Raw genomic sequence first — 27077 nt, 5'->3', positions numbered from 1 at the left:
GATGGTAGAGTTTTGTCATGACTGGCTCTCCCAGGGCTTATCCATAACAAACGGAATTCTGCACAAATTTTCTTTGTTCCTCTGATGGTTTTCAATATTTACAGACTTCATCTGTTTTCTTTTAAATTTCGTCAATTTAGATTTGGATTACACGAGCATCATCGTGGTCTTGAATGTTTGCATTAAACAATAAATTGTATATCTGCTGCCAAGTAGCTCCGCTGTATAGATGGACGTTTGTCTTGGCATTGCAGTCGTTTTGTAGGCACCAGTAGTAAAAATACTGAAGGCGCATCCCATTCATTTTTCTGTTTCAGAATCGCTATAAATCGAATTACGAGAACGAATATCGGTTGAATTTCATAGTTTGTATGCCTTAACTGCTTCCTTTTCCTTTGGAGCTGCACCACCTGTTATGAATGGCAAGGCCTCAGTGGGCCAGTCTTCAAATTAGTCACGTACAGTTTTGAAAGCTAAATTTTTCCGTTTGTTGGGTGCTCTCATGTTTCTCAGAATTCCACTTTCGAGGTTTTAACCTTTATTTGCTGTTCTTGCAGTAGTGTTGCAATATGCTCGTCCACTTACAGATCAATGGCAAGCCTTTGGTACGTGTAAGACTGATGCCCGTCTCTGAAGAGTTGCAACATATGTCGACGCCGCACTCAGATGATGCTCTTGGTGACTTATCAGGTACTGGCGCAAGATCGCAAAGGCGGTGGCGTTACCAGCAGGAAAACAACGCATAGTATCGGATAAGAGTTGTTTCTAAGTTCTGGCGCTACTTGAGGCACCTATCGGGCCACAGAAATGTGACCTACGGAAAAAAATCACTGCTCACTCGATTTTGAACCAAAATGAGCATGCGTTTCGGAGTGGTGACAAGTTACCTGTTCCTAGTAAGTTGCCGGCCGGAGTGGCCGTGCGGTTCTAGGCGCTACAGTCTGGAACCGAGCGACCGCTATGGTCGCAGGTTCGAATCCTGCCTCGTGCATGGATGTGTGTGATGTCCTTAGGTTAGTTAGGTTTAATTAGTTCTAAGTTCTAGGCGACTGATGACCTCAGAAGTTAAGTCGCATAGTGCTCAGAGCCATTTGAACCATTTGAACCTGGTAAGTTTTTCGGTGGCACGAACTTAACATTGAGGTGTTATGTTTTGCATGCAAGTAAGGAATATTACTTTTTTATTGTGGTCTAGATACAAACGGTATTATTCTGTGTACGGAAGGCTATAACAATGTCCAGCGGGAGAAATAGCCATGGGAGTGTTCAGCTACCACAAAAGTACGTTCGCGTTGTATCAGACAAAACAATTTCGGGTTGTACCGTACAGGGCAAAACACTTAAAATTCTAAACCGTTACATGGAGAAGAAACGATATAAAGTAGACGAAAATAGCATGGAGGAAGCAGTGGAAATAGACTTCCTGAAGTGACGACCAGGCAAGGGAGTGAGATACACTCACTTCCTTTTAGTCACATATTAGTACATTACGGAAAACAAAAGGCCACGCAGAAAATAATTACTTTTTTCCGAGAACATACAGTGGTCTAGGGATGCCGGCACGGTGGCTCAGCAAGTTCGGTCAGAGAGCTGGTTGGCGTCTGTAATAAATAAACTGAGTGGAAGGATCAACCAACGAACTTGAACAGGATGTCTTGCGACGTCCGCAACGACCAAACACAATGATCAATAACGAACAAAATGAAAAAAAAAAGGGTAGCGTCTTTGATTCACAGTCAAAACGTCTTCGGTCCCGGGTTCGATCCCCGCCACTGCCTAAATTTTGATAAATAATCAGCATTGGCGGCCGAAGACTTCCGGCATAAGAAGTCAGCCTCATTCTGCCAACGGCCTTGTCAAAGAGGGCGGAGGAGCGGATAGAGGTTCAGGGCACTCTCTTGTCCTAGGGGTGGGAAATTGCCCCTAAAGGCGGTAGAATCAGCAATGATCAACGACATGAGGATGCAGAAGGCAATGGAAACCACTGAATTAAAGACACGTAATGTGTATCCACAGGACATGTGGTCTGTAATTGAAGAAGTGTCATGATGATCTCTCCATTGGCAAAAGATTCGGGAATGGTCCCCCATTCCGATCTCCTGGAGGGGACTGCCAAGGGGGAGGTTGCCATGAGAAAAAGATTGAATAATCAACGAAAGGATAACGTTCTACGTGTCGGGGCGTGGAATGTCAGAAGCTTGAACGTGGTAGGGAAACTACAAAATCTGAAAAGGGAAATACAAAGGCTCAATCTAGATATAGTAGGGGTCAGTGAAGTGAAGTGGAAGGAAGACAAGGATTTCTGGTCAGATGAGTATCGGGTAATATCAACAGCACCAGAAAATGGTATAATAGGTGTAGGATTCGTTATGAATAGGAAGGTAGGGCAGAGGGTGTGTTACTGTGAACAGTTCAGTGACCGGGTTGTTCTAATCAGAATCAACAGCAGACCAACACCGACAACGATAGTTCAGGTATACATGCCGACGTCGCAAGCTGAAGATGAACAGATAGAGAAAGTGTATGAGGATATTGAAAGGGTAATGCAGTATGTAAAGGGGGACGAAAATCTAATAGTCATGAGCGACTGGAATGCAGTTGTAGGGGAAGGAGTAGAAGAAAGGTTTACAGGAGAATATGGGCTTGGGACGAGGAATGAAAGAGGAGAAAGACTAATTGAGTTCTGTAACAAGTTTCAGCTAGTAATAGCGAATACCCTGTTCAAGAATCACAGGAGGATGAGGTACACTTGGAAAAGGCCGGGAGATACGGGAAGATTTCAATTAGATTACATCATGGTCAGACAGAGATTCCGAAATCAGATACTGGTTTGTAAGGCGTACCCAGGAGCAGATATAGACTCAGACCACAATATAGTAGTGATGAAGAGTAGGCTGAAGTTCAAGACATTAGTCAGGAAGAATCAATACGCAAAGAAGTGGGATACGGAAGTACTAAGGAATGACGAGATACGTTTGAAGTTCTCTAACGCTAGAGATACAGCAATAAGGAATAGCGCAGTAGGCAGTACAGTTGAAGAGGAATGGACATCTCTAAAAAGGGCCATCACAGAAGTTGGGAAGGAAACATATGTACAAAGAAGGTAGCTGCGAAGAAACCATGGGTAACAGAAGAAATACTTCAGCTGATTGATGAAAGGAGGAAGTACAAACACGTTCCGGGAAAATCAGGAATACAGAAATACAAGTCGCTGAGGAATGAAATAAATAGGAAGTGCAGCGAAGCTAAGACGAAATGGCTGCAGGAAAAATGTGAAGACATCGAAAAAGGTATGATTGTCGCAAGGACAGACTCAGCATACAGGAAATTCAAAACAACCTTTGGTGACATTAAAAGCAACGGTGGTAACATTAAGAGTGCAACGGGAATTCCATTGTTAAATGCAGAGGAGAGAGCAGATAGGTGGAAAGAATACATTGAAAGCCTCTAGGAGGGAGAAGATTTGTCTGATGTGATAGAAAGGAGTCGATTTAGAAGAGGTAGGGGATCCAGTATTAGAATCGGAATTTAAAAGAGCTTTGGAGGACTTACGGTCAAATAAGGCAGAAGGGATAGATAACATTCCATCAGAATTTCTAAAATCATTGGAGGAAGTTGGAACAAAACGACTATTCACGTTGGTGTGTAGAATATATGAGTCCGGCGACATACCATCTGACTTTCGGAAAAGCATCATCCACACAATTCCGAAGACGGCAAGAGCTGACAAGTGCGAGAATTATCGCACAATCAGCTCAACAGCTCATGCATCGAAGCTGCTTACAAGAATAATATGCAGAAGAATGGAAAAGAAAATTGAGAATGCGCTAGGTGACGATCAGTTTGGCTTTAGGAAAAGTAAAGGGACGAGAGAGGCAATTCTGACGTTACGGCTAATAATGGAAGCAAGGCTAAAGAAAAATCAAGACACTTTCATAGGATTTGTCGACCTGGAAAAAGCGTTCGACAATATAAAATGGTGCAAGCTGTTCGAGATTCTGAAAAAAGTAGGAGTAAGCTATAGGGAGAGACGGGTCATATACAATATGTACAACAACCAAGAGGGAATAATAAGAGTGGACAATCAAGAACGAAGTGCTCTTATTAAGAAGTGTGTAAGACAAGGCTGTAGCTTTTCGCCCCTACTCTTCAATCTGTACATCGAGGAAGCAATGATGGAAATAAAAGAAAGGTTTAGGAGTGGAATTAAAATACAAGGTGAAAGGATATCAATGATGCGATGCACTGATGACATTGCTATCCTGAGTGAAAGTGAAGAAGAATTAAATGATCTGCTGAACGGAATGAACAGTCTAATGAGTACACAGTATGGTTTGAGAGTAAATCGGAGAAAGACAAAGGTAATGAGAAGTAGTAGAAATGAGAACAGCGAGAAACTTAACATCAGGATTGATGGTCACGAAGTCAATGAAGTTAAGGAATTCTGTTACCTAGGCAGTAAAATAACCAATGACGGACGGAGCAAGGAGGATATCAAAAGCAGACTCGCTGTGGCAAAAAAGGCATTTCTGGCCAAGAAAAGTCTACTAATATCAAACACCGGCCTTAATTTGAGGAAGAAATTACTGAGGATGTACGTCTCGAGTACAGCATTGTATGGTAGTGAAACATGGACTGTGGGAAAACCGGAACAGAAGAGAATCGAAGCATTTGAGATGTGGTGCTATAGACGAATGTTGAAAATTAGGTGGACTGATGAGGTAAGGAATGAGGAGGTTCTATGCAGAATCGGAGAGGAAAGTAATATGTGGAAAACACTGATAAGGAGAAGGGACAGGATGATAGGACATCTCCTAAGACATGAGGGAATGACTTCCATGGTACTAGAGGGAGCTGTAGAGGGCAAAAACTGTAGAGGAAGATAGAGATTGGAATACGTCAAGCAAATAATTGAGGACATAGGTTGCAAGTGCTACTCTGAGATCGAGGTTAGCACAGGATAGGAATTCGTGGCGGGCCGCATCAAACCAGTCAGTAGACTGATGACCAAAAAAAAAACAGTGACGAACAAGACAATATACTGTAGGATCAATGAAACCTTCAAAGCAGGTGACGGTTGGGGCCCAATAGAGAGAGCTGTACAGTCTTTACCACACATTTGATAAATGTTTCAGTAAAGGTTAAACTGTAACTTTGATTCAGCCCTATTCTGCTCAGAATTGTAAATTAATAACTTTATTATGAATTTTTGTTTATTTGAGCCAACTTTCCCCAGATGCCCAAACATAGTACTGAGAGGAATAACTTGTACTTACTTCAGTGTAAAGTTTATAACCATTTCTACTGAGCGATGTGGCGCAGTGGTTAGCACACTGGACTCGCATTCGAGAGGACTACGGTTCAAACCCGCGTCCGGGACATCCTGATATAGGTTTTCCGTTATTTCCCTACATGGCTTCAGGAAAATGCTGGGATGGTTCCTTTGAAAGCGCCGTCTTCCTGCCCCATCCTTCTCTAATTCGATGGGACGTATGACCTAGCTGTTTGGCTCTCTCCCCCCAAATCAACCAACTTATAATCATTTATTGTCCAATGAAAACTTATTTACAACAGAAATGACCTTCCTGCATGCTACAGTTTCATGTCCGAGACAATCATCCAGAAATTTAAACCATAAAAAGACAAGGCGTGGAAAAAATATTGAATATTCAATGACTGTATCTTCTTATGACAACGAGTTTTATGATTTTATAAAGTTGAGTACCCGTAGTTGCCCGAGTATGTATGTATTCCAATCTTCTATTCACCCATCTCCTTCTTCCCCCCTCTCTCTCCAACTCATCCTCCCCCTCCCTATCCATCTCCTTCAACGCCTCCCTCCGTCCACCTCCTCCATCCGCCCCCCACTCTCTGTCCACTTTCAATCCCTTTCTCTGTCAATCTTCTTGTTCCTCCCTCTGTTCATCTGCTCCTCCCCCTCTAAAAAATGGTTCAAATGGCTCTGAGCACTATGGGACTCAACATCTTAGGTCATAAGTCCCCTAGAACTTAGAACTACTTAAACCTAACTAACCTAAGGACATCACACACACCCATGCCCGAGGCAGGATTCGAACCTGCGACCGTAGCAGTCCCGCGGTTCCGGACTGCAGCGCCAGAACCGCACGGCCACCGCGGCCGGCCCTCCCCCTCTGTCAGTCTCATTCTACCCTCTTTCCCTGCCCATCTCCTCCTGCTCTCTCTTGATGTTCGTCTCCTCCACTCTCTTCTGTCTGTCCGTCTTCTCCTCTTTCCTTTGTTTGTCCATTTACTGCTCCTCCTCTCTCTGTCAATCTCGTCCTTCCCCTTCCCTTTGCCCTATTTCCTCTCGTCTGTCCATCTCCTGCTCTTTCCTTTGTCCATCTTCTCGTTCCCCTCTCTGTCCATCTAGTCCTAGGCCCTTCCCTCTCCGTGTTATCACCTCCACCCTTCGACTGAAATCGTTCCAAGAGCTTACCTGTGCTTTTCCCGTGTACGTACATGTCATACATATTTCACATATATTTAAAATATTTCACATGTACTTGTTGACTTATATCACCTGTATCTCTAGCGAATTTCACCCTGCAGTTTCATTTTCACGCAGCTCAATGTCTACGACCTCCTATCTCCTGAAATGTGAGTCGTACAATGATGTAATTTGCAAATTTGCACATACAGCCAAAGGCATATGTGTCTACCGCATGCTAAAATGTGTAGTGAGTAGAATTAGTTGTAAAGAAGTAATAACTTAAAGCGGCATGCGTGACACAGCACTTTTTCACGCATTCCAATTTTTATGAAGTCGACTTACGTGAAGAAATAATAAGGTAACTGACAGTTTTAAGATAGAATACTGAGTGCGGAAGATAGTGCTGAATATCAAATATAAAAGTACCCAGATATATTTGTTTGGGGGACCGCACTCTGGCTCTGGGTTATCCAGAGGCAAGTGACGTAGGCCTCGATTGGCCGCCATATTCTCCGGATGTAAACACATCCACACTCCTTTTTGTTAGGCTTATATTAAAGACAAGGTGTATAGCAATAACCTCACAATGATTGCTGCGCTGAAAACAACCATTCAGGAGGTCATCGACTGCATCGATGTGCCGGCACTTTAGCGGGACATGCAGAATTTCGTCATTCGTCTGCGCCACATCATCGCCGACGATGGCACCCATATCGAACATATAATAATCTAAATCTGAATATCTGTACTGACGTTTACACGCTGAATAAAGTGTGTACAGACCATAGTTTGTAACTAATTTACGTTTTTTTTTCATATAGTTCAATAAATGTCGCGCTGCATGTCTCGATATGTACTCTTTGGATACAAAATAAGATTAAAGATCGTATCACTTCCGCATCTCGTGCTTCACGGTACACACACAAAGTGAGAAGAGGACACATTCGTCATTTCCAGCTGTAATTACGAGAGCACGTACCACATTCGTCCGACAAAACAACGGCTTCGGGTACTGTGGTTGACTCTGCCTTCCCCACGGACGCGCCGCACTGTACACGTTGAAGAGAAATCCTTCGTCACATTGAAGGGAACCACACGACGAGTACTCGACACATTTCCCATGCCATGGGCTCCTGCAAAGCAAACATTGTCTCCGCTGTGTGCGTAGCGCGAAGTGGGAGATTTGAAAGCCATCTGACCTTCAAACTTATTTTACACTACTGGCCATTACAATTGCTACACCACGAAGATATGCTACAGACAGTAAATTTAACCGACAGGAAGACGATGCTGTGATATGCAAATGATTAGCCTTACAGAGCATTCACACAAGGTTGGCGCCGGTGGCGACACCTACAAAGTGCTGACATGAGGAAACTTTCCAACCGATTTCTCATGCACAAACAGGAGTTGACCGGCGTTGCCTGGTGAAACGTTGTTGTGATGCCTCGTGTAAGGAGGAGAAATGCGTACCATCACGTTTCCGACTTTGATAAAGGTCGCATTGTAGCCTATCGCGATTCCGGTTTATCGTATCGCGACATTGCTGCTAGCGTTGGTCGAGATCCAATGACTGTTAGCAGAATATGGAATCGGTGGGTTCAGGAGGGTAATACAGAACGCCGTGCTGGTTCCCAACGGCCTCGTTTCACTAGAAGTCGAGAGGCATCTTATCCACATGGCTGTAACGGATCGTGCAGCCACGTCTCGATCCCTGAGTCGACAGATGGGGACGTTTGCAAGACAACAACCATCTGCACGAACAGTTTGAGGACGTTTGCAGCAGCATGGACTGCGGTTACCCTTGACACTGCATCACAGACAGGAGCGCCTGCGATGGTGTACTCAACGACGAACCTGGGTGCACGAGTGGCAAAACGTCACTTTTTCGGATGAATCCAAGTTCTGTTTACAGCACCATGATGGTCGCATCCATGTTTAGCGACGTCGCGGTGAATGCACATTGGAAGCGTCTATTCGTCATCCCCATACTGTCGTATGACCCCGTGTGATGCTATGGGGTGCAATTGGTTACACGTCTCGATCACCTCTTGTTCGCATTGACGGCACATTGAACAGTGGACGTTACATTTCAGATGTGTTACGACCCGTGGCTCTACCTTTCATTCGATCCCTGCGAAACCCTACATTTCAGCAGGATAATGCACGACCGCATGTTGCAGGTCCTGTACGGGCCTTTCTGGATACAGAAAATGTTCGACTGCTGCCCTGGCCAGCACATTCTCCAGATCTCTCACCAATTGAAAACGTCTGTTCAATGGTGGCTGAGTAACTAGCTCGTCACAATACGCCAGTCACTACTTTTGATGAACTGTGGTATCGTGTTGAAGCTGCATGGGCAGCTGTACCTGTACACGCCATCCAAGCTCTACTTGACTCAATGCCCAGGCGTATCAAGGCCGTTATTACGGCCAGAGCTGGTTGTTCTGGGTACTGATTTCTCAGGATCTATGCACCCAAATTGCTTGAAAATGTAATCACAGCTCTAGTATAATATATTTGTTCAATGAATACCCGTTTGTCATCTGCATTTCTTCTTGGTGTAGCAATTTTAATGGCCAGTAGTGTATATCCGAATGGTACGTTTCCGGACATGGGTTCCTTATCAGAATTTTAATTACTACATCCTTCTACAATTCCTGCAGCCTGTTTAACAAACAAACTCTCTCTCTTTCTCTCTCTCCCGCTCTCTATGTGTGTGTGAGTGAGAGAGAGACAGGCAGTGGGAGAGAGAGAAATAGAGGGAGAGAGAGAGAGACAGAGAGAGAGACAGACAGAGAGGATTTTGTTTTTGAATCCACTAAAATTGTTCCTACCATTATCCTCCATATTCTGAGTGGTTCCTTCGCCGTAGAAGCGGAATGGGCAATTTCCGTCAGCCGGCTGCAGTGAGATGTATTTAGAAGCCACTGCTGGTGACGACCGCGGTTCGCTTATCTGCCGGCGAAACCTACCAGTTTAGAGTTTGGCGAAAGCTTCAGAGTCATGCGTTAAAGAAGAACAGCTCTGGCCGTTCTCCAGAAAGAAGTGCACCACTTTAAGAAACCCATTAGTCCGTCCGACGCTCGACGCTGGCGGACTATTTCGATTCCCGGCGTGGCGCCGCGGAATGCCAACTGGCCGCACACAGTAGGCGGGTCTGTCTGCGCGGCGAGCCGCGTCTGCCGATCTGATGCCCTAGCGAGGACCCCACCACCTGGGAGCTGCTGGAGACTGCGGCCGCTGACTCTGAGTCATGCTGGGAGATAACACACCTCGTCGGCCCGCCGTGGTGGCTGCAGCAGTCGTGTGACGTGGCACGCTAACCAACAACCTACGTGTTGAGTAATGCCGCTTGAAGAGATCTCTGAAACACACTTTGGGCTTTGTGGGGAGGGGGGGGGGGGGAGGCGGAATTATACAGGTGGTTGACAGAATCGAGTCTCTATGCCAGAGACTTATTGGATCCCCCTCCTCCCCCCCCCCCCTCCACACGTCTTCCATGTGCACTGCCCTCACTTTCAGTTTACTTTCAACGTTTCATATTTTTCATACATATTATTGTTAAGTCTCTGTAACTAATTTTGGATGTTGTAGCTCAATGTGGGCATTTACTGAAAAGACAGGGACTTCACGTAACATGCAACTACCAACACAATACAGCACAAACCACCAACACCTATACACACGAATAACTTCGTATCTGTCATTTAATTTGTAATTGTGTCCATCTGGAACAGACTTTAAGTAATCTTAGGGAATCAGATATACAGAACACAACTCAAAACATTAAGAAGTAAGAGCACCCTATCAGCATTAGCTGATCACCTAGTAGCGTGTAATCATCACCCAACGAACATGGAAACCTATCTTAAAATTTTTAAAACCAGCAACATCTTGAATCAAAAAGTAGCAGACTCTGCCGCTTACAAATATCAGTAGTGAAAAATTTACTAAACGAATACACTTCGGTGTGCAGCAAAACACTATTTACAGTGGCCGAGCGGTTCTAGGAGCTACAGTCTGGAAATGCGCGACCGCTACGGCCGCAGGTTCGAATTCTGCCTCGGGCATGGATGTGTGTGATGTCCTTAGGTTAGTTCGGTTTAAGTAGTTCTGAGTTCTAGGGGACTGATGACCTCAGAAGTTATGTATGTATGTATGTATGTTCACCGGGGACCTAGAAACGACGGAGAGGCTCCGTCCCCGCCACAGCCGCAGTGGTCCACAACCCCACGACGACTACCGCAGTCCACTTCACCCCTCCGCCGCCCCACATCGAACCCACTGTTATTGTGCGGTTCGCCTCCGGGTGAACCCCCCACGGAACGTCTCACACCAGACGAGTGTAGCCCCTACGTTTGCATGTTTGCATGGTAGAGTAATGATAGTGTGCGCGTACGTGGAGAACTTGTTTGCGCAGCAATAGCCGACATAGTGTAAATGAGGTGGAATAAGGGGAACCAGCCCGCATTTGCCGAGGCAGATGGAAAACCGCCTAAAAACCATCCACAGACTGGCCGGTTCACCGGACCTCGACACAATTCCGCCGGGCGGATTCGTGCCGGGGACCAGGCGCTCCTTCCCGCTCGGACAGCCTTGCGTTAGACCGCTCCGCCAACCGGCGGGCTACCTCAGAAGTTGTCTCATAGTGCTCAGAACCATTTGAACAACTATTTACACGAATACAAAAACTGTGTAAATAAACCTTCTCCCTTACAACAACATATTATTGCCCCCCCCCTCCCTCCCTTTTTCTTCCCTGTCACTGTAGCTGCTTCTCCATCTTACACACACAAACATACCCACACACACATACGTAAGCCAAATACACAGTCCAGTTACGTCAATGTGACCACCTTTCGCAGTGCAGAACATTGCGAAGTTCAGGAAGAGTGCCCGTCAGGTTCTGGTGGATACCGACAGGTATGTGGAGCCATGTCACCTCGAGTGCCGTGGCCAGCTGCGATAGGTTTCGCGGTTGAGGACCCATGTTGCGAACTTCCCGGTCGAGATGGTGCTGTAGAATATCGATTGGGTCTAAATCCGGGGAGTTTGGGGCCAGAGTAGTACGGTCAATTCCTCCTGTACACTGTGAGCTGTGCGACACGTTGCATTCTCCTGCTGCTAGACGCCATTGTGTCGAGGAAAAGCTAACTTCATGTAAGTGTGGACATGGTCCCCAGAGATAGATCCACAGTCGTAACGATCCATTGTGGTTTCCAGAATGACGATATAATCCAGAAAATGCCACGAAAATATTCCCCAGACCACAACACAGACATTTCACAACGATAACGCCAACGTCGATGTGCCCGATGGAGCATGAAATGTCATCCATCTGAAAAGTCCACCTGTCACAACTCAGTGGACGTCCAGTTGTGGTACTGGCTTCCAAACAACAGCCAGTCGTTGCGTGTGAACAGCAGTCAGTATGGGTCAATAAACGAAGCGCCAGCTGCGGAGGCCCTTACACAGCAACGTTCGTTAATCCGTCGAGGAGACATTGCTGGTAGCCCCTTGGTTATCTGGGCGGTCAGTTGCTCAACGGTTACACAGCCGTTCGCCCGTACACGTCTTCACTAGCTTCATTCGTGTCATCTATGGCGCGTGGCGTACCACAATTGTCTCGGCGGCACCGGCTTTACATAGCGCCATTTTGCCATACACGGTATACTTCAAACACGGTGACATGTGAACAGTTTACTAACTTGGCAGTTTAGGAAATGATTCCCCGTTGGTAAAACAGCCAGTGCCTTTTGCACGTCAGATAAATCGTTCCGTTTCCGCATTACAACAACGACTGCACTGTCTTCCACATCTCACCGATACGGCTAATACAGCCTCCTCTGCTATAGTGGTGGGCGTGGTCCCCAAACGTAGTTTCCGCATTACAGCAACGACTGCACTGTCTTCCGCATCTCACCGATACGGGTAATATAGACTCCATTGCTAGTGCTGCCACATGCGATCTGTGAGTGGTTATTGCACGTTGACCTCGAAAGTAGGCGTGGTCACTTTAAATTGACTGGATCTTGTATCTCAGATGACAATAACATTTTCAAATCGCTCACCAACGAAATAAATGAACGTCACTTAGCTGCAAAAACACGAGAAATGGTGGAAGAATGCTTGTATTTTGCGATAAAACTAATCAGATTTGTGTGTATCAACTAAAAACGGCAATCACAAAAGGAATAAACGTATAAACACAGAACACAGCAGCAGAAAACCGTAAGTAGCACGCTAAATAACGGTATATTACATAGCGTTTTTCTGTCTTAAACATATGATAAAAAAAATAGGAAGCTTTTCGTTATTTGCAGACGACGAGTTGTAGAATTCATGGTAGATACGAAACTACCAATGTAAATAACTGATAGGGTCATGTGAAATATATAACTATTTATTTCGAAATTGGTATCCTAGGCGTAATTTTCAGCACAGCATAACCGTACATTATTTAATGACTGGTAGGTGACTTGCCTACAACAAATAATAGCATAGCCGACCGGTATAATGGGATAACAAAAAAATATTTATTCGCAAAAACTCACAATGAGAAGAAACTACACTCCTGGAAATGGAAAAAAGAACACATTGACACCGGTGTGTCAGACCCACCATACTTGCTCCGGACACTGCGAGAGGGCTGTACAAGCAATGATCACACGCACGGCACAGCGAACACACCAGGAACCGCGGTGTTGGCCGTCGAATGGCGCTAGCTGCGCAGCATTTGTGCACCGCCGCCGTCAGTGTCAGCCAGTTTGCCGTGGCGTACGGAGCTCCATCGCAGTCTTTAACACTGGTAGCATGCCGCGACAGCGTGGACGTGAACCGTATGTGCAGTTGACGGACTTTGAGCGAGGGCGTATAGTGGGCATGCGGGAGGCCGGGTGGACGTACCGCCGAATTGCTCAACACGTGGGGCGTGAGGTCTCCACAGTACATCGATGTTGTCGCCAGTGGTCGGCGGAAGGTGCACGTGCCCGTCGACCTGGGACCGGACCGCAGCGACGCACGGATGCACGCCAAGACCGTAGGATCCTACGCAGTGCCGTAGGGGACCACACCGCCACTTCCCAGCAAATTAGGGACACTGTTGCTCCTGGGGTATCGGCGAGGACCATTCGCAACCGTCTCCATGAAGCTGGGCTACGGTCCCGCACACCGTTAGGCCGTCTTCCGCTCACGCCCCAACATCGTGCAGCCCGCCTCCAGTGGTGTCGCGACAGGCGTGAATGGAGGGACGAATGGAGACGTGTCGTCTTCAGCGATGAGAGTCGCTTCTGCCTTGGTGCCAATGATGGTCGTATGCGTGTTTGGCGCCGTGCAGGTGAGCGCCACAATCAGGACTGCATACGACCGAGGCACACAGGGCCAACACCCGGCATCATGGTGTGGGGAGCGATCTCCTACACTGGCCGTACACCACTGGTGATCGTCGAGGGGACACTGAATAGTGCACGGTACATCCAAACCGTCATCGAACCCATCGTTCTACCATTCCTAGACCGGCAAGGGAACTTGCTGTTCCAACAGGACAATGCACGTCCGCATGTATCCCGTGCCACCCAACGTGCTCTAGAAGGTGTAAGTCAACTACCCTGGCCAGCAAGATCTCCGGATCTGTCCCCCATTGAGCATGTTTGGGACTGGATGAAGCGTCGTCTCACGCGGTCTGCACGTCCAGCACGAACGCTGGTCCAACTGAGGCGCCAGGTGGAAATGGCATGGCAAGCCGTTCCACAGGACTACATCCAGCATCTCTACGATCGTCTCCATGGGAGAATAGCAGCCTGCATTGCTGCGAAAGGTGGATATACACTGTACTAGTGCCGACATTGTGCATGCTCTGTTGCCTGTGTCTATGTGCCTGTGGTTCTGTCAGTGTGATCATGTGATGTATCTGACCCCAGGAATGTGTCAATAAAGTTTCCCCTTCCTGGGACAATGAATTCACGGTGTTCTTATTTCAATTTCCAGGAGTGTAAGAAAACGACAGAGAAGTAACAAAAACTAGGAGACACTATAGTCTTACGGCAAAGATAAAAAACAAGACATGACCTCAAAAAAATTCTCGCGCACTTTTGATATCACTTTACACCAGACATGAAAAATATCACTGCCATCCAACCCCCCCCCCCCCCCCCCCCCCCCTTAAAGTGCGGAGTCCCATGGATATCTTGATACTTGAATTTTATTCGACGTCCAGCTCTGGTGTGCGTCGGGTGTCTCGGGGGCGGTGACGTTGTTGTTTGTGGTGATGATTCACCTGTCTCGGACGATGTACTGAGCGGTGTTTCGGTGTGCTCTGCGCCCGTCATGTTTTGATGCACAGGCGTGGTGTCAGAGGTCGGAGAGGGTAAAACCCATGCTGGCTTCACACGTTCAATCGATACCTTTGTCGAAACACCATTGTACATTATGTCCACGGTATGCTTATTTCTACTCAGCACCTGAAATGGGCCCGTATATGATGGTTGTAAAGGCGATTTGACTGAGTCTGTTCGCAACATTATGTGAGAGCAATCGTATAAGTCTTTGTGTACAAACACCTTACGGTTGCCATGGCGAGAAGGTGGCGGGCAAAGTATATTTGTGCAGTCACGTTTTAGCTGCTGCACCCAGTGTGTGAGGCCCTCTGATCCAGGTAGTGAGGTTGGTACTAAACAATCCGCAGAAATCCGTAGCGGCTCGCCGTAAACCATCTCGGCAACTGATGCACCAACATCGGGTTTGTGAGCTGTCCGCAGGACTAACAATACTAATGGTAATGCTTCCGTCCATCTATCTTGATGACACATCAATGCTGCTTTGAGTGTTCTGTGCCATCGTTCGACCATACCATTACTGGCAGGGTGATAGGTAGTCGTGTGGTGGCGTTGGAACCCGCACATTTTGGATAGCTCGAGGAAAAACGTTGACTCGAACTGACGTCCTTGGTCAGTTGTGACATGAAGGGGGCATCCAAAACGGGCAACCCACGTACACAGAAACGTCTTAGCAGTAGTTTCGGCTGAAATATCGACTATTGCGACTGTTGCAGTAGGCTCGTGCGTCTCGTAGTTTCTGTCTGCAGCGAGCAGCAGTTTGTCAACTGATCTTTCGTCGTATATAGCTATTGTAGTTCTTACTTGCGTTGGTAGCTGTTGTTGCCATACGTGGAATAACAGTCTATCAGAGACTGTCGAACTTTCTACCAGTATTCTGACCAGGTCCTAACTCCACGTTTATCTTGGTACAGTACTTGACCCTGATGTCGACTGACTTCACACACTGAGAAATTAATTCTTCTTTCAGTCTACAGTATGCTCCTTCAGTAGGCGGGTTCACTATAATGTCAGATATCAAAACCGAGGTCTGATGGTCCAAATTACTTATCACCAAGGTGGACTTCTCGTGATCACTGACTATTCTTTGTTGTAGAAATATATTTTCCATTACCGTGAACCGTGTGTGTGGCTGAGAAGGCATGAATGGGGGCGCCCGTAATTGCAACCGTTGAGTTGGTGAAGCGTTGAAACCAGCGGGTACTTCCATTGCTGTTACTTGCTGTGGTTGTGCTGCCATGGTTGTTAAACCAACGTCATTCCTTTGGTCCGGTATATGCGTGTAGTTCATAACTTTCGAAATATGCAACTGTAAAGTTTCTCTCTCATTCTGAAGCCTATGAATTTCTTCCGTTATCGAACCGTATCGTTTGCCGTCGTCGTTCATTGCTTTTGCAGTTAATGTTCGACGTAGCTAACGAAAGGTTTAAAGTTCCTTAATCGGAGGTCACCAATTATGTAGGCGACTTGCCTACAACAAATACTTGCATAGCCGTCCGGTATAATGTGTTAACGAAAAAATATTTATTCACAAAAACTCACAATGAGAAGAAACAAAAAAACAACAGAGAAATAACAAAAACTAGGAGACTCTATTGTCTTACGGCAAAGATAACAACACATGACCAGAAAAAAAACTCTCGCGCACTTTTGATATCACTTTGCACCAGACATGAAAAATATCACTGCCACAGACTCAACTCTAAGCTATATATGCACATTAACGTAAAATATGACGCCTAATTATCGCTCCTTTGTGCATGTAAATAGCTTTAAGTCAAAACTGATGTCATGATAAAGATGCTGTACGGATATGTGTCAGTGGTGGTCGTTAGCTTCCTATCTATTACAATGAGGGACAGCAAAATTGCAAAGCTTAATGGCACTGTTGTATATTCACAGACGTAAGCCTCAGCTGTACACTTTTATTGAAAATGCTTTTCTGGTACAAGAACAAGCGATAAAGAGAGGGAATTATAATCAACAGCAACCGTTTTCAGTGAGATACTTAATACGGACATGTACCATCGCAATCGTCTTCAACGGTGTGACCGCTCAGTGGTTAATGTACGTGGAGGCACGCACAACTTTAAACATGTGACGTGCATTCATAATAATGAAGATAATGACACTGGTTTGGACAACAACAACATTTGCGCTCACAAACGCAATGACAGTGGACGCCATTCAAGTATACAAGGGCAAAGACTACTATGGCATCATAACCATAGCTGTACTTTTGTACGGATATTTGAAAACGATCTAAGACCGAAATTGTACCATAGTACACAAATACAGAACAGGATGACAGCTGCAGTCGATATAAAGTCCTTCAAACAATTCGTCACAGCAGTGGGCGAAATATCAACGCAAATCTTCTTAGGAAAAAGGCTTTCCATATACAGTGAATTCACCTGCACCTACCGGTCCGTTTTAAGTAACCGGCATTACTTCTGTATCAGGAACGGTAACCAGACAGGCATAGCCACGTAATCGATATAAGTTTCATCTCGGAGCCTTAGGCGGCTGTTAGCAAACTGAATCATACTGTAAGAAATACAAGTGAGGATTGCCAAGTTATCTACAGGTGAGGTAAATGTGTTGCACTGAAGAGTGAATACGCGTAGAAGGGCAAACACCATCACAAGGTTTATAGTCGCAAGTAGAGCGTTTCGAGGTGGTAATTAAAACTGATTGACTATCCGTTGTAGTCCACTGTTCATTGATACATTGCACGTGCTAACACTTTGGGTGCATATAAACTGTTACATGGGTGCATATACTAATTTTCATATCTTTTTCTCTGGGAGATATCCTCCCAGATTTAAAATAAAAATACACCATTGGGGAAAAAAATGTAACATCCTGAAGGACTGTGTTCAGTGACATACTGAGGGTTTGTAATGTTAGTGATTCGTTTGTCACGGTCGTCGGCTAAGTGATGTCGTACAGGAAGCCTATCTGCGCACTCTCCATTATGTTTATGCGGGCAGTAACTGTGCTGAGTTAGAGTTGAACAGTGTTGAACAGCTTCAGCCATTTGATCGGGTTCGCACCGTGGACCTGCGGAAAACTGGAGGGACTTATGGACGGATTCGCACTAGGTAGGCACAGACTTATGTCTCTACTTTCAGCAGCGGTCTGTGGAACATTCTCACACCTGTAGACCAGGTTCTGGACGTCCGCGTAGTACCGACGCATTTCCAGATCAATACATTGTGCAAGTAGCGGTCACCTACCGAACATCATCCAGAGACGAAATCCGTGCACTTCTTACACGTTGTGTGTCATCAGGGGACACGACACCACCCAAGCATGGGTACGTTGGTGTCGTGAAGGAGTTGACTGGAGAGGGGGGAAGCGAGAGTGGGATGGCTCTCTGTTGTCTTCAGCGATGAGTGTACTGTCTGAATGAGAGTGATGGGCGTACACATGTACATCTACATCTACATACATACTCCGCAATCCACCATACGGTGCGTGGCGGAGGGTACCTCGTACCACAACTAGCATCTTCTCTCGCTGTTCCACTCCCAAACAGAACGAGGGGAAAATGACTGCCTATATGCCTCTGTACGAGCCCAAATCTCTCTTATCTTTGTGGTCTTTCCGCGATATGTAAGTTGGCGGCAGTAAAATTGTACTGCAGTCAGCCTCAAATGCTGGTTCTCTAAATGTCCTCAGTAGCGTTTCACGAAAAGAACGCCTCTTTTCCTCTAGAGACTCCCACCCGAGTTCCTGAAGCATTTCCGTAACACTCGCGTGATGATCAAACCTACCAGTAACAAATCTAGCAGCCCGCCTCTGAACTGCTTCTATGTTCAAATGGTTCAAATGGCTCTGAGCACTATGGGACTCAACTGCTGAGGTCATTAGTCCCCTATAACTTAGAACTAGTTAAACCTAACGAACCTAAGGACATCACAAACATCCATGCCCGAGGCAGGATTCGAACCTGCGACCGTAGCGGTCTTGCGGTTCCAGACTGCAGCGCCTTAAACCGCACGGCCACTTCGGCCGGCTGCTTCTATGTCCTCCCTCAGTCCGTCCTGATAGGGATTTTATAAGCGGTCTCCTTTTCAGATGAACCACATCTTCCCAAAATTCTACCAATGAACCGAAGACGACTATCCGCCTTCCCCACAACTGCCATTACATGCTTGTCCCACTTCATATCGCTCTACAATGTTACGCCTAAATATTTAATCGACGTGACTGTGTCAAGCGCTACACAACTAATGGAGTATTCAAACATTATGGGATTCTTTTTCCTATTCATCTGCATTAATTTACATTTATCTACATTTAGAGTTAGCTTCCATTCTTTACACCAATCACAAATCCTGTCCAAGTCATCTTGTGTCCTCCTACAGTCACTCAACGACGACATCTTCCCGCACACCACAGCATCATCAGCAAACAGCCGCACATTGTTATCCACCCTATCCAAAAGATCATATACGTAGATAGAAAACAACAGCGGACCTACCACACTTCCCTGGGGCACTCCAGATGATACCCTCAACTCCGATGAACACTCACCATCGAGGACAACATACTGGGTTCTATTACTTGAGAAGTCTTCGAGCCACTCACATACTTGGGAACCCATCCCATATGCTCGTACCTTAGTTAGGAGTCTGCAGTGGGGCACCGAGTCAAACGCTTTCCTGAAGTCAAGGAACATGGCACGCGTCTGATACCCTTCATCCATGGTTTGCAAGATATCATGTGAAAAAAGGGCGAGTTGCGTTTCGAAGGAGCGATGCTTTCTAAAGCCGTGCTGATGCATGGACAGCAACTTCTCTGTCTCAAGGAAATTCATTATATTCCAACTGAGAATATGTTCGAGAATCCTGCAACAAACCGATGTTAAGGATATTGGTCTGTAATTTTGAGGATCCGTCCTTCTACCCTTCTTATATACAGGCGTAGACGTGGTGAGCTACCTGTTCCCGAATGGGTTCGCCCACCACACAAGATCTTCATGGTGTGGAGAGTCATCAGTTATCATCCGCTGTCACATTCGGTGTTCTGCACGGTAAAGTACCCAGTGTGCGCTACGTTACACATTCTGTTATCTCCGTGCTACTTCCATTTCTCCGGCAGGAGGGTGATGCTGTTTTTCAGCAGAACAGTGCAATTCCACATACGGCTGCAGCGACGCAATGAGCTCTTCGTTGTGTACAACAGCCCTGGCCAGAAAGATCACCAGATCCCTCTAGAACTGAATACGAATGGGACAGGAAGAAACGGAAACTCACTCGTTCTCCAAGGTCTGCAAGAATCTGCCGAATTGAAACAAAAAATCCCAATATGCTTGGAACAATCAATCGCAGGGTGCCATTCGACATTTTTATGAACGTTTTCATACGAGAATACACAGTTGCATTGCCGCCGGAGGGAATGGGGTGGGCGAGGGAATGGTGGACACAGTGTATTGACGCTATTTGGACACCCTTTGCTGTGACATATGTCCTTCATTTGGTCTGAATTTGTTATCATATACGAGCTCCAATGATGGACTACCAGCATCTCACTCGTCAATAAAATGACCTTGTACTTGAGGGTGTTGCAGTATTTTTTCTGCGGTCTAGTTCTCGTCCCACCATTTCTAATTAAGGTTTTTGAGTGGTTTACCTGGAATTAGTAATCTCCAAACAAATATTTCCACTATTAACTAGCCTAGTATATGACTGCGAAGTTCCTGTCTCTCCAATGGGTCATTACCCGAACTGTTAATAAAAAGAAGACCCTCGCAGTTTTGTGAAATAGAAAGATTATTTTGGCCCATCATGGTCACACTGTAGCGGAGTGTGTGTTGAACTGAAACAGCGTGGAAGGTTAAAACTCTGTGCTGGAATGGGACTCGAACCTGGGAACTTTCTTAGACTTATTTCTTTTAGTGCCATGTCATTAGCCAGCCGCTGTGGCCGAGCGGTTCTTCGCGCTTCAGTCTGGAACCGCGCGACCGCTACGGTCGCAGGTTTCAATCCTGCCTCGGGCATGGATGTATGTGCTGCCCTTAGGATAGTTAGGTTTAAGTAGCTCTAAGTTCTAGGGGACTGATGGCCTCAAATGTTAAGTCCCATATAGCTTAGAGCCATTTGAACCATTTTGAAGAGCAATGTCATTGTGCGACATGTTCTCTTTGGGAAAGTGTCGCAGCGCTGTCAGGTATTTCCTGTATGAGTTTTTGCGGCCTTGAGGTGGTCGTGTGCTCGGAATACTTCCGGGAATGGGAGCAGCGTTGATTCAGCCAGCGGGCGTGCGACCCGCCGGCGCCTCCAGTGTTCGGCGCCTGTGTCTGTTTACTGTGGCGGCCGTGATAACGCCGATAAACACTTCGCGGAAGCTGGAAACGTGCAGAGACGTGGCGAACTCCTGTCATCACTGAGTACTCACTTCACGGAACTTGTCGCGCGGCAGGGAACACAGATATGGAGAAGAGATGAGAAAGCTGGCGTCTGGACGATTACATTACTTTTGCCTGAACTGGCCAGATGAATGTTTTGCACATAGCTGCTGCGATTTCGTTTAATACACCGTACATCCGGAATGAAGGTCCAGTTTGTAGTCGTGGGTCAGCTTTAATGAAAACGTTCAGTTGTCATGCCACGGTCAAAATACTACTACGTGAAGGTAAAATACACTCCCCCATGTGGAAAGGGGAATCTTGCTTTGTACGCTAAATGATGACAACCTGTTTTTATTTTTTCCATTAATTCATGATTAACATTAAGTAAACTTTTTTCATACACATCTTAGTGGTCGATATACCAGCCCTAAAAACTAATGGCGTTTATTGATAGGTAGATACCTAGTTAGTCCAGAATAAATTTCTCCAGCGCAGTTTTAGTTGGTCTGAAGCTTCCAGGCAGATTAAAACCGTGTGCGCGACCGGGACTCGAACGTAGTACCTTTGCCTTTTGGAAGTGCTCCACCGACTGAGCTATCCAACCGTGAAGAATCGTCCTCAAAGTTTTTCCTCCGCCAGTACCTCCTCTCCCGCCCTTCTTGCTTCACAGAAGCTCTTCTGCCTATACTGTGGGGCTAGTACGCCTGGAAGAAAGGATACTGCAGCGACACGCTTAGCTTGAGGCACTGTTTCCAGTATAAATGTTTCACTCGGTAGCGGAGTACGGGCTGCCATGAAATTGTGTGCTGGACCAGGATTCGAACCTGGGATGCCACGTCCTCGGAATATCTTTTCTTCCAGGAGAGTCCCGCAAATTAGACATGAGAACTTCTGTGAAGTTTGGAAGGTGGGAGATGAGGTCCTGGAGGAGGTAAAGCTATGAGCAGGGAAGGTGTGTCGTGTTTGGGTACCGCAGTCGGCACAACGCTTGCCCGTGAATGGCTATTCTCCCAGGTTCAAGAGCCCGTCCGGCACACATTTTTAAGCTGTCTGCTGTTCTTTAAAACTTTCCATACAAACATTTCCATACATCCGGTTTTTGTATGGAAGGAGAATCTGATGCATCTGTGAGTAATTCTGTTATGAAGTTTATGACATGATGTAGCTGCTGAACTATAATGGATGTGGCGTTATTCGAAAACAAGCGAATGAACTGCTGGCTGCTAATTTCCTGTTAGCTGGAACATTAACCTCACCTGCCTGTTTCCTGCTATCTCGCCTGTGATGATGTCTGGGTCAAGCAGAGATTTTGGTAACTAAATAAAACCATATCGATTTTGGGCAACAGGGGAGTGCTACAGATCAACAGACAGACATATCTGATATACGAACTATATACGTTCATCAAGTAAAACAGCTGATAAGAGCTATCGGTTTCGTTGCGCTAAAAGCCACATCGTCAGGTGAACTTACGATTAAAACATTAGAGCGGAAGAGCTCTGGATCTTTTTTCCCCAACATTCGTTGTCCGTCAAACCAAAACACCGCTAAAAGACAGCATGTCACGGATTTTAGAGATGTTATGTTTTGACGAACAAAAATATCCCGAGGTTTTACACTCTAATGTTTCCAACATATGTTCACCTGAGGATGTGGCTTTTAGCGCCACGAGAACGGCAGTGATACAGCACTACTTCATATGAGATTCAGCCTATCACGTCCTATAAAAGATCAACCCACTTACAATGAAGAAAATAACCTGACACGAAAATGCCTCGCTGTAGGTGAAGACAAAACAATAAAATATCACTGAACACAGAATGAAATATGAACACATCATCCAGCCCCTATAAGAGAGAGTGCCAGAGGAAAATCAGGAAGAATCTTGAGGATTTGAAATCTACTTATTTTTACTTTAAAAGGGCTTCTCCACTCTTCAGCAGATGCCCTATATTCCCGTTTTCCAGCTTTCACGATCAAGGCAGTCTTCCTCTTTCAGATCTCTTTTTCCTCTTCACTATAATAACTCCCGCTCTCCACGTTAATCTCGGCGTCCACGCTTCCTCCTACTATCCCAGTATTGCTTTTGATCACCCTTGTTTCACTCGTCATACATGCCTATACCATTGAAGAGTTCTAGTCTCAGTTCCTAGCACGAGTAGTTGTTCCATACCCACTATCTCCCTGATTTCCTCCTTTCTTCTCCGCTATTTGTGGGTACCTTGGCTGTCCTCCTTATTCCATCCGTTGCTACTGTCTCTACCGGTCCACCCGGTCCGTACTTCTGCACCGTACACTTTCCCGAAATCCATTTAGCATTTTAATTGCTGCTCCTGTCTGCTGGATCCTGCGTTCCACACATACTTAATAGATTCCCGAGGACTGGATAATCGATCCTAAGTATTTAAACTGCTTTACACCTTTAGTATTTCCTCGCAATAGGACTACATATCCTCTTCACCTACTCCCAATAATAGATATATTGCTCATATTATTTTATTCTAAACCCACCTCGTACAGATTCCCTAATTTCCCGATTTGTCATAAATCTGACGTCGTTTCTACTTCGTGTTATCAGCATCTGACCATCGGCAAATAATGATGTGTAGATAGTACCTTGCTGGAAGGGAAATCCCATACCTCCGCATGACTGATTACACCGTTCCAATATATATATATATACACTCCTGGAAATGGAAAAAAGAACACATTGACGCCGGTGTGTCAGACCCACCATACTTGCTCCGGACACTGCGAGAGGGCTGTACAAGCAATGATCACACGCACGGCACAGCGGACACACCAGGAACCGCGGTGTTGGCCGTCGAATGGCGCTAGCTGCGCAGCATTTGTGCACCGCCGCCGTCAGTGTCAGCCAGTTTGCCGTGGCATACGGAGCTCCATCGCAGTCTTTAACACTGGTAGCATGCCGCGACAGCGTGGACGTGAACCGTATGTGCAGTTGACGGACTTTGAGCTAGGGCGTATAGTGGGCATGCGGGAGGCCGGGTGGACGTACCGCCGAATTGCTCAACACGTGGGGCGTGAGGTCTCCACAGTACATCGATGTTGTCGCCAGTGGTCGGCGGAAGGTGCACGTGCCCGTCGACCTGGGACCGGACCGCAGCGACGCACGGATGCACGCCAAGACCGTAGGATCCTACGCAGTGCCGTAGGGGACCGCACCGCCACTTCCCAGCAAATTAGGGACACTGTTGCTCCTGGGGTATCGGCGAGGACCATTCGCAACCGTCTCCATGAAGCTGGGCTACGGTCCCGCACACCGTTACGCCGTCTTCCGCTCACGCCCCAACATCGTGCAGCCCGCCTCCAGTGGTGTCGCGACAGGCGTGAATGGAGGGACGAATGGAGACGTGTCGTCTTCAGCGATGAGAGTCGCTTCTGCCTTGGTGCCAATGATGGTCGTAGGCGTGTTTGGCGCCGTGCAGGTGAGCGCCACAATCAGGACTGCATTCGACCGAGGCACACAGGGCGAACACCCGGCATCATGGTGTGGGGAGCGATCTCCTACACTGGCCGTACACCACTGGTGATCGTCGAGGGGACACTGAATAGTGCACGGTACATCCAAACCGTCATCGAACCCATCGTTGCCGGCCGGGGTGGCCAAGCGGTTCAAGGCGCTACAGTCTGGAACCGCGTGACCGCTACGGTCGCAGGTTCGAATCCTGCCTCGGGCATGGATGTGTGTGATGTCCTTAGGTTAGTTAGGTTTAAGTAGTTCTAAGTTCTAGGGGACTGATGACCTTAGAAGTTAAGTCCCATAGTGCTCAGAGCCATTTGAACCATTTTTTGAACCCATCGTTCTACCATTCCTAGACCGGCAAGGGAACTTGCTGTTCCAACAGGACAATGCACGTCCGCATGTATCCCGTGCCACCCAACGTGCTCTAGAAGGTGTAAGTCAACTACCCTGGCCAGCAAGATCTCCGGATCTGTCCCCCATTGAGCATGTTTGGGACTGGATGAAGCGTCGTCTCACGCGGTCTGCACGTCCAGCATGAACGCTGGTCCAACTGAGGCGCCAGGTGGAAATGGCATGGCAAGCCGTTCCACAGGACTACATCCAGCATCTCTACGATCGTCTCCATGGGAGAATAGCAGCCTGCACTGCTGCGAAAGGTGGATATACACTGTACTAGTGCCGACATTGTGCATGCTCTGTTGCCTGTGTCTATGTGCCTGTGGTTCTGTCAGTGTGATCATGTGATGTATCTGACCCCAGGAATGTGTCAATAAAGTTTCCCCTTCCTGGGACAATGAATTCACGGTGTTCTTATTTCAATTTCCAGGAGTGTATATATGCAGCGAGGGTGTTGTCGGTGTTTAGAATAGGGAAGGCGTGTGATCTATCTTTGACAGAAGGCAGATTGTGATGGCCCGGTGGCTCGGCACTAGCATTTCGGAAACTGCACTACTTGTCGCGTGTTCGAGGAGTGCTGTGGTGAGTGTCTTCAACACGTGGCGAAAACAAGGTGAAACCACGTCCAGACGTCGTCGTGTTGGCTGACTACCCCTCATTAAGGTGTCAGACGTCATAGGCTGGGCAGATTAGTAATGCAGACAGGCGCGAACTGTGACGGAACTAGCATCAGGTTCTTATGTTAGAAACAGTACAAGTGTGTCTGAACACATAGTGCACCGGACACACCTAACAATGGACCTCTGCAGCCGATGATCCATGCATGTGCCAATGTTAACACTACGACATTGGACACGTGACGCACTGGACCTTAGCGCAGTGTCAGAGTGTTGCATTGTCTGACGAATCTCTATACCTTCTCCATTACATCGATGGAGGAGCGCGAATCCTTCGTCTTCCAGGGGAGCTGCTCCTTGACATCTGTACTGCGGAGCGAAGATGAGTTGGTGGTGCCACCATTATGCTCTGGGGAACATTCATATGGGCACCCACGGTTCCAGTGGAGCTCGTACAAGGCACCATGACGCCAAGGAGTATCGTACACAGTTTCAAACCACGTACACCCCTTCATGACGATCATGTTTCCCGACGGCAGTGGCATTTATCAACAAGATAATGCGCCATGTCACAAGGCCAGGAATGTGATGGAGTGGTTAGAGGAACACGGTGACGAGTTCAAATTGATGTGCTGGCCTCCCAACTCGCCAGATCTGAATCCGATCGAACACATCTGGGTTGTAATTGAACCTGCCGACAGAGCTCATCACCCCCCCCTCCCCGGAATTTACGCGAATTAGGTGACTTTTGTGTGCAGATGTGGTGTCAGTTCCCTCCACCGACCTACCAAGGCCTCACTTGTTCCATGCAACGGCGCGTCGCCGCTGTTATCCGTGCTAAAAGTGGACATACCGGTTATTAGGTACGCGGTCATAGTGTTCTGACTGATCAGTGTATAAACAGGGTCGGCGACATTCTGCAGCCCTGTCTAAGGTCTCACTCAACTTTTCCCTACTTTAACTGCTGCGTACGATTAGTAGTACATTCTTTGAATCAGGGGTATCTGTTGTGCTTCTGCACCTTTACACTCCTTCGCTTCCCGTATTCCGTTGATAGGTACAAATTCAAACTATTTTTTCAAATCCACAATTATTTCCTGACCCTTAGAATGCACCTTCTCAGCTGTTGGTCTAAGGTTAAAAGTATTGTCCATACAAGATCGTCCAACCGTAAAATCTGCCTGTTCCTCTCCCATCTTTCACCCAATCTTATTCTCCAACCCGCTTTTCAGTACCGCGCTAAGAGTTTGCTGATAGAAACCATTATATTAATTCGCCAATAATTATTTGGGTGCTTCTTGTTTCACATCACTCTCTTGGTATTTCCTCTCCCTCCACAATCTGACTGAGCAATTTGCATAAAATTCTCACCATTTTAAGGGGCCCTTATTTCCACAATTCTCTCACAACTCCTCACACTCCACTTTTTCAG

Source organism: Schistocerca nitens, chromosome 7 (genome assembly GCF_023898315.1).
Source record: "Schistocerca nitens isolate TAMUIC-IGC-003100 chromosome 7, iqSchNite1.1, whole genome shotgun sequence".
NCBI classification, from domain to species: domain Eukaryota; kingdom Metazoa; phylum Arthropoda; class Insecta; order Orthoptera; family Acrididae; genus Schistocerca; species Schistocerca nitens.
This window is presented reverse-complemented; position numbering follows the sequence as displayed.